Source organism: Acanthisitta chloris, unplaced genomic scaffold, assembly GCF_000695815.1.
Source record: "Acanthisitta chloris isolate BGI_N310 unplaced genomic scaffold, ASM69581v1 scaffold4804, whole genome shotgun sequence".
NCBI classification, from domain to species: domain Eukaryota; kingdom Metazoa; phylum Chordata; class Aves; order Passeriformes; family Acanthisittidae; genus Acanthisitta; species Acanthisitta chloris.
The window spans coordinates 9,647-19,292 of NW_008667543.1; positions in this window are offsets into that span (position 1 = coordinate 9,647).

A 9,646-nucleotide genomic window follows, 5' to 3' on the forward strand; every position below is an offset into this window, starting at 1 on the left:
ATCACAGGCAGTTAAGCAGTTAATGATATAAGCAGTTCATGATATAGCTTAAGAAAATGAACAACATGAAATCAATTCTGTTTATAAGTGCTACAAACAGGCATGTTACAGTCCACTCTCGAAGATCTGTTTTAAATAATATCTCCAATCTCAGCATCAGGCATTTGAAGTAAGACAGATATTTGTTTAGAAAATCATGACAAAAACTACTTTCTTTTTTACTAACACTTTTAAGAATGTCAGTGGTAATTGATACCCCTTTAAGGAGAAATTCATGAGCAAGATGTGCCATGGGATCATGGAGGTGGAATCACCCAAACTATGCTGGGTGTGCAAACCCATCACTACCCACATCGCTTTCTTATGGCTGAACCTTTCTTGCTTCTTACTTGCCTCGCAGCACTTGTAGAAAAGCTTCTCTATCTTTCAGTTTCAATGGAGAGCTGTACCTGCTGTAATGACCTCTGTGTACTATGTGCCTGACTTACCCTTAGCACCACGCCAAATACTGCATCCCAAAATATCTTCTGGAAATGCAGTGTAATACAGTCCTTGAGGTATGGATGGAAACAAGTTTCTTCTTTATTAACATCTTTATTGACGATTTGGATGTGGGGATTGAGTGCACACTCAGTAAATTTGCAGACAACACTAAGCTGGGAGGGAGTGTCTATCTGCCTGAGGGTAGAAAAGCTCTACAGAGAGACCTGGACCAACTTGATCAGTGAGCTAAGGACAACAGCATGAGGTTCAATGAGGCAAAGTGTCAGGTCCTGCACTTGGGTCACAACAACCTCATGCAGTGCTACAGCCTCGAGGAGGAGTGGCTTGAGAGTTGTTTGTCAGAAAGGGACTTGAGAGTGCTGATTGACAGAGGCTCAATATGAGCCAACAGTGTGCAGAGGTGGCCAAGAAGGCCAATGACATCTTGGCCTGTATCAAGAATAGTGTGGCCAGCAGGACTAGGGAAGTGATCATCCCCCTTGACTTGGCATTGACTTCAGGTACTGTGTTCAGGACATTGAGGAACTGGAGGGAGTCCTGTGAAGGGCAACAAGGCTCATTAAAGTTCTAGAACACATCCTATGAGGAACAGCTGAGGGAGTTAGGTTGAGAGATTGACAGAGGCTCAATATGAGCCAACAGTGTGCAGAGGTGGCCAAGAAGGCCAATGACATCTTGGCCTGTATCAAGAATAGTGTGGCCAGCAGGACTAGGGAAGTGATCATCCCCCTTGACTTGGCATTGACTTCAGGTACTGTGTTCAGGACATTGAGGAACTGGAGGGAGTCCTGTGAAGGGCAACAAGGCTCATTAATTGACAGAGGCTCAATATGAGCCAACAGTGTGCAGAGGTGGCCAAGAAGGCCAATGACATCTTGGCCTGTATCAAGAATAGTGTGGCCAGCAGGACTAGGGAAGTGATCATCCCCCTTGACTTGGCATTGACTTCAGGTACTGTGTTCAGGACATTGAGGAACTGGAGGGAGTCCTGTGAAGGGCAACAAGGCTCATTAAAGTTCTAGAACACATCCTATGAGGAACAGCTGAGGGAGTTAGGTTTGTTTAGTCTTGAAAAGAGGAGACTCAGGAGTGATCTCATCATGCTCTGCAACTACCTGAAAGGGGGTTGTAGAGAGGTTGGAGATGGTCTCTTCTGCCATGCCTGCAGTGAGACAGCTACATGGAATGGCCATAAAATGAGACATGGGAGATTCAGATTAGATACTAAGACACTTTTTTTTCACTGCTAGGGTCATGAGGCATTGGAATAGGTTGCCCTAGGAGGTGGTGGAATCACCATCCCTAGAAGTGTTTAAGATGCTTCTGGATCTGGCACTGGTTTAGGGTTTAGGGATTACAGTGGAGTGGCAGGTTAATGGGTGGACTTGATGATCTTAGAGGTCTCATCCAACCTTGATGATTCTATGATTCTTGAGTGGAAAAGAGGAGTGTTATAAATGAGCCTAAGACTATTACAGTGGAAAGCTGGGTGTACCTACTCAACAACCTGCTAATAAATGCAGCTTTACTCCTCTGCATAAGTAAATTGCCACATTTCACCTTGATTTATGTGCAATCAGATGTGACTGTGTATTAGAGGTATTCAGTGTTGTTGTTAAAGGTATTTCTCCAAATGAGAACAAATCCTATGACAGATCCTGTGTACACTGCCTTTATTCAGTTATCATTAAATCAAAACTCACCTTGACTCCTTAGAGTCCGTGCTGAGGAAGGAGTTTCAAATTTGGATGACAAATTGATTGTGAGTGATTTAGTCTCTCTAAATGCAGAAGAGCTCTTGGTAACCATAGAAAAAAATTAGCTCAGCATATAACAAGCCAGAATTCAACCTCAAGCCTAAATATTTTTACTAATTCAGCAGATAATTGTATATATTTGTCTTCCACATTTTTCCATGTCAAAGACAGTGCAATCATTTAACCTGCAATTAAAACCGGCGTATACTTACATATTCCATGATAAAATTAAGATATCTAATGACTGCACAAATCAGAAGAGAACCCACAATTTTATCTCTGACTTTATCTTGTCAGAATTATTTATTGGTTTTTTTTTCATTCTGTAAGAGCACACCTACTCTGCATTTCCCTAGATGTAATAAAAAGGCCATTCTCCTCAGGTTACTAAACTCAGCAGTCTTGAACCATGCAAGTAGTCCTTTTGGCTCACATGAGCTAGGGCTGCTGCATCAGTCCATTATATATCACTGCATTCATGGCCACAAAGGTTACAAGTTCAAAAATGGAACAAATTTGAGTAAGTGCTTCTTCCTAAAAGCAGTGGACTGTTATTTGAAAAAAAATATTTCACAGTAGTTTTCTCATGTGCCTAGAAAATATTTTTCCTTGTTCTTGGAGAAGATGAAATATTTTATTAAAAATCATTATTTAAAATTATTAGCTATTTATGAAAGATTTTATTTCTTAGAGATGCACGGGTGTTTGCTGAGAAATATTTTAATAGCTTGTTGTCCCTTAACTTAGGATCTAGCTGTTTCAGTTTAGATGTTCATTATCTGGGTATTTCAAAGAACAAAACAGATACATCTATCAATGTGAGGAACAAAGACTGGACCCACTCTGGATATCTTGTTGTATTCTTAACGCATGATGAACCCGTGGTGAACATAAGTTATCTATGTAAGGATGTATGTACCTATACATAATATATCCTCTATCATGGCTGCATTATTAAACCAGTATAAATAATAAAGGGATTTCAATGAAACACTTATAAACTAAATGCTGTGAAATATATATATGTGGGTTTTAAGACTGCCAATTTTATGGATATTATGTCTCATCATTTAATCTCCAGGTTAAATAACAGACCAAGTCACTCTTTTGCAGGAAATAATAGAAAAACAAAGAAATGTAACTTAAGCACAATTCAATTAGATGCAAGGGAATTGAGCACCTCAATTCTTAATGAAATTAATGATCTTTTATAATCACAAATGGCCAGACCTTAATTTTACTTGCTATTTAAAAGATGACACCTAGAGTAAAGTCATGTCCCATAAACCATTAAGTGTCTCTGGGATTCAGAAAAGACTGTCCCTTCCTGGATTAGTATGAGAGTGTCTTGACACACCTTTAATGCTTCCAATACCAAGACAGCTCAATTATGACTACAAGATTTTGATTAAAAGGTAAGTGGAGCATCCCAAAGCCAAATGAGATCAAGCAAAGGGCACTCATTAGCTTCACTGGAATATGGTATCTGCCTAAAAGTCTTATCAACAGCCATTGCCCATACATGGTTGATTTGAGTTCTCACAGATTTGGTAGTACAGAAGTCCAAAGTAACAGAGGAATGACTTCTAAATTATGTTAATCTTAGATAAATATTGAGAGCTATTCCTAATGTCTAAGCAAAACCTATATGTTTCTCTGCAATCCCTTTACTTTGTGTTCACCATCTAAAGAATAGCTTACTTTACTTCTTTTCCCAGTAATCTTTTATTAATTTAGCTCATTTAGGAGCTTCTCAGAAAGAATTTGAAATAATATTTGCAATATATATGGGAATATATTGATGTCTTAAAAACAGAATTCTTTCCAGCAACAACCAACAGAGTTAGCACTGACTTCTGAAAAAAGACTCTCCCAATAAATAAAGATAACCTTCCACCATCTGACTATAATCTGAGAAAGCTATTAAGATGTGAAAGTCACTTCCAAGTTTTAGTTACTGAAGTTGGGAGGACAGGGATTCTTGTGCAATTTAGGATTGCAGAAAAAGGAAGAGGTCAAATATTGGGATTCTGGTTTCACCCAAATAGCTACAGATTGACTTGGAGCATTGACTTCCAAGCTTGTACAAAAGATGTAAAATGAAAAAGTGAATGAAGCAATATTAGAAACGTCAGTGTATCTGAGGCTGAACAATAGCACCATTTCAGCAAAACTTCCACCCTATTTTGTAAACTGTGTAAGCTTTCTGAGCTGAGGAATAATGACTATTTCTTCATATCCTCTCATCATAACTTTCTTGCAAACAGTTCTTGACAGTAAAGTCATTATCCCAAACTTCTAGAATAGAAAAAATTATATATATTGAAAGACTTTTGTTCTTTCCATGTGACCCTCACATTATAACCAGATGGCAAATTACTGCATTTTTCCTCCTAAGGGCTGGGAAGATGTAGCCCATACTGACTTAATCTGAGGTTGATGAAGTGGTTTGCATTTGAGATAACAAGATTAGATTATCACAGTTTATTAGTTTAAAGTCTTTCTGACAGAGCCTTGTGTTACCTGGTATTAAACCATGAATCATCTCTGTGTGCATTCCAAGGGCCAGATTCTCCCCTGGCATAAAATGATACAATTCCACTGATGTCTCTGGAGCTGCTCTTGCCAACGCCAGCTGAGGATCTGGCCCTTATCACACAATACGTTATTGAAATGCCAGTCTTTAGAGTAATTCACCAGCTTGATCTACTTCACCAGCCCTGGTTAGTCATGCCCTGAGGGTAGCTGTGATAATCTCCATTCAATCTGTACTTCTGGAATGGAATTGTTTGGAAATAGCACTTTCAGCTGCACACCTTGCTTTTGGGAAGTTTGCCAAGAGGCTTCTTGCTCTGTTTTGAAATAAAGGCTCACATCTCTACTGAGATTTTGGCTCTATTCCCTCTTGCAGAATTTTCAGTAAGTTATTAGGTGCATCATTACCCCATTTCATTTCCTGGCTGTTCAGACTACCACCCTAGTGCTTATACACTGAAACCACCAATATCCTTTCCTCAGCCCTATACCTGAATGCCTGATCCAAATCCCACAGAACTCCATTCAAAGTTTACCAGCAAACTTATTCAGATGCCCAGGAGAAAACAAAGGAAGATATCCAAAGTTTTTGATCATGAAATCTTTTATGCTACAGGTTGAGATGCAGAAGTGGAGCAGAGTGGGACAACAGGGAGCTGAATTTTTCGTTCCCACAATGTCTTCTACAGGCTTTTCCTTTGTCTCTGTACCTGCAGGAAAGTTATCTCTTGGGGAAGACCTAGATATGGACTCTTTTGTTCCCATTGGGAGCATACCACTTCCTGCTGTTAATGAGCAACAAACTTCACTGGAATGTTTCTACAGATTCCTCAGGTTCATGTTTTTCAAGGAGAGAGAAGAATTTCAAGATGTGAAATAACCATTTGTGGGTCTCTAACTTTACTGTGGGTCTGTCCAGTTCTAGAATATACCAGAGTGGGATATCATGTTGATTCATACTTCCACATTTTCTGTGTTCAGTCTCATAGAGTGGTGCCTTATTAGGATCAAGAGCAGGAGAAAAGATGAGCACACAGTCAGTTTCCTGTGAATAATGCACATGTTTCTTTGTATTCAAGCACCTGGCTGAAAAAAAAAGACTTTTCTAGAGAGAAGCAAAAGCCAAATGCACTGGGAGCATCTTTCATACAAACTTGCATAATTTTGAAGGCTGATAATGTCTAATTTTCCCAAATACAAAGAAATCAAATGGTATGAGATATTTTCTTAACCTATGCCTTGAGCACAGATCTTGAACCCTCAGAAATAATCTTGCTCTCTCTTTCTGGACTTTGTGCTCAGCTTCTGCTCCATCTTTGTATGTCCTCTGCTTCCCTCTTCTAACCCTGCAAAACATTCCTGAATGTCCAGGCACTTGCCTTTGCTTTTTGGGTGATGACATGTTTCTTGGCTTTGATTTGGAGACTGCTATACTTTCATAAGTGAGTGTAACTGCTTCTTTACAGCTATCTGAAATGAAGGGCAGTTGTTACACATTGGGCCTCAATAAAATTTTGTCTACCAACACCAACTTCTTCATCACTTCATTGAGCCGGGACTGGTCCTAAACACTCACTCTGTTGCCTTGTTCTCTGGACGCTAACATACTTCTGAGTCTGCTGTTTTGCCTTTCTCCAGCTGCTCTGGTATTTCCTTCATCTCAAACAGACACAAAAGTGCTCGTGAACAACGTCAGTGAAATCCCCTCCAATGCTTGCCTTTCCCTTGAGTCATAAAACCTGACTGAGTTGGGTATGGAGATTGTAGTTGTTTCAGTTGTTTGGCTTCATAAAGGAGTTTTGCTACTACTTATATTAATAATTTTAAGTAGTGCACAGTTATTACTCCTAGAAACTTACCTGATTTTTTTTTACTTCCTTTGTTCATACAGACTAACAGCTTGGATGCCTGCTGGGTTCTGAGCAAGAGATTTCACCAACCTGTCCCATGTGACACCCATTGTTTTCTCTAAACTTATTATCCTCAGCTTTAATGGCCTTTAATAGAGAACGTCTTAAAACAAAAGCAGGCGAAGAAAACGTCAATCAGAAATTATGTATGTTTCATCCATCAAGCTTCATCTTGGCATACCTGTAAGGCAACTTGCCCATACGTGCTGCCCTGTTAGAAACAGAAGCTTGGGAACAGAGGGTGGTGGAGCTTTCTGTCTCTGACTTGACAGGGAGCTCTAAGATGGCACATCAGAGAAGGCAGAGATGAAGGACAGAAGGATAAGAAGCAGGGAAAATAGTGCTAGAATTCCAACTCTACAAACTCTTTTATTTGGGGGGTGGGAATAGCACTAGATCTTGAAAGAAAGGAATGATCAAAACTTTGCTCACAAGTATTTCAGAAGGCTAAGTAGCCAGTGTTTGCCAAGTGTTGGGAAATGTAACCTTAGAGTAGTTTGTGTTGGAAGGGACCTTTAAAGGTCACCTAGTCCAAGCCTCCTGCAATGAACAGAGTCCCCTGCAACTTGAACAGGTTGTTCAGAGCCCTGCCCAACCTGACCTTGAATGTTTCCAGGGATGAGGCTTCTACTACCTCCCTTGGCATCCTGCACCAGTGTTTCTCTACTCTCATTGTGAAAATTTTCTTCCTTATCTCTAGTCTAAAATACATAAGGTGAAGTGTGCTCTACGAGCATTCTCCCTGGGAAAACTGTGGAGAGTGCAGGTTGAAAGTCAAGGAGCTATTGCCATCATCAGTGTCTGCATGCTTGAGGTAATCTGCACGAGGGGCAGGAATACCTCTGGCACTCCTTTAGTTGGCTTAGAGACACCAGGTGGCAGCTGTGACAGTGTGGTCTTCTGTATATGGTAACTATTCCAACATAAACCCCTGCAGGAACCTCACATACCCTGAATGGTTGCATATGGAGACTTTTGCTCTGGTGTGGAGAAGGGGCATTGTGCTGTCTCTGAGAGCACAGGCAGAGACTGAGGTTGTTTTCTGAGCACTCAGGCTACACTGAAATCCACTGGTATTAGTCATTGTGGTCGGGCCACATTTTTTCAGAAAACCACAATACTGCTGTGTGTCTTTGGCTTTGCAAGTCTTCTTAAACCCAACCCACATATGTGCCCAGAGTTTGCAGTAATATTGAAGAGTGACGAATGCAACTGTTTGACAGCAAATGCAGCTCTGAAAGTGAAGTCAGAAAGAACTGAATCTTCAGGTCTTCTTGTGGTTTTGCAGGTTGTAGCTTTTTGCAACCAAAGACTCAGATCCAGTAAGTCACTTGGGAGTCTTCCCATTGACCTCGACTGCCATCTAGACTAGATGACAACAGAGATTCTAAAAGATTTTTCAGAAAAGTATCAGAAACAGTTTCAGTTCAGCCCTGGGAAATGAGACACTCAGCACTAACAGATTTCATATTCATCTTGTCATATACTAGGTTGCCCTACTGATCTTTGTGCTGCTCACACAAAAAAACACCCTATCAAGTTACTGCTGAAACCTCTTCAATGCTCAGCAGGACAGCTATACACTGGAATATACAGAAGAGTCTTAAACTCTTCCTTCAGAACAGAAAATAATTTTTTCCCCAAAATTTTGATGCAATGTTTATAGACAAAATGGCAGAATGCAGTGTACATATATATGCTTATAAGCACATTTAATAAATACAGTATATTTATAAAAATATTTGTCTTTGAAACTCTTTATTTAATGTTTCTGAGTATTAAAATGAAAGTTAAATGCTCTATTTTATGAAAAGATATCCCAAATGGAAAATGAAATTCTGTTATCTATGTGTATTCAACTTTGCTAGGAATGTTGTCAGAACTTCAGACTATTTAAAGAATAGTACTTTGGACTTCTAGCAAACCTAGCAGGCTTCATCAGGGCTTTTTTTTCAGGCTCTTCAAAGACATTAATTAAAGCTGTAACAAACTCTGTGTTCTTGGTACCATTTACACCTATTTAATACTATGTCACATGCCACATCTAAGGTCAAACGTCAAATCAGTAACAAAACCAGTAGCAGAATTGGGATATCAGTACTCCTGAGACCTGCCTGAGCTGCTGGATATTATCTTCCACCAGACCATGCTATCACTTACAGAAAGTAACTTTTGATCATTCAGAGAACTATCTGAGTAGAGTACCTATTAACACCTATCACTATAAAGCTGCATGAACTTCAGCCACTGGTTTTAAGAAAAGCCCAGACTGAAGGAAAACCCCCCAAACTTGTGAGTATGCTAGTGACAGGCACTTTCATTAAATCTGGTTTCACTTTATTTGGGCTATATATTCCATTTCATAAAAACCTTATCATAAAGATCTAAATCTGTGAAGAAAGACATTAAGCAATTCTTTATTATCTCTCCTGGTCCATTAAAATAAATTACATCTATCCCTTCCCCTATTATTTCAGGGAATGCAAAGACTGATATATTTTGGCATAATTGCTTTGGTATCCCAGATTTATTCTGTAATTGCTGTTGTGCAAGTGCAACATTTAAAGAGTAATCAGTTTTTTTCTTTATGGCCCATCACCACAGTATATGAGCAATATGTAGCCTGTGGATTTTGTAATGCACAAACTTCTCAGTAATTTTCTTGGCACCTTTTTTGATAAAGACAGATGTCATACTGCACCCAGTCTATTCATACACTGTAAGGTGTTCCCTGGCTTCCTAATTTATTAACAGTGGTCATTTGTTACAATGACAACTTAGAAAAACAGACTACTTAGAAGTTATGATGAGGTAATCCTGCTTCGTGGAACCTCTGTAATGAATCACCATTTTCCCTCCCTCCCTTGACCTAATTTCAAAATCATATACCTGTGTAAAATATTGTGATGAGAATTGTGTCTAATTATCTTCTAAATTTTT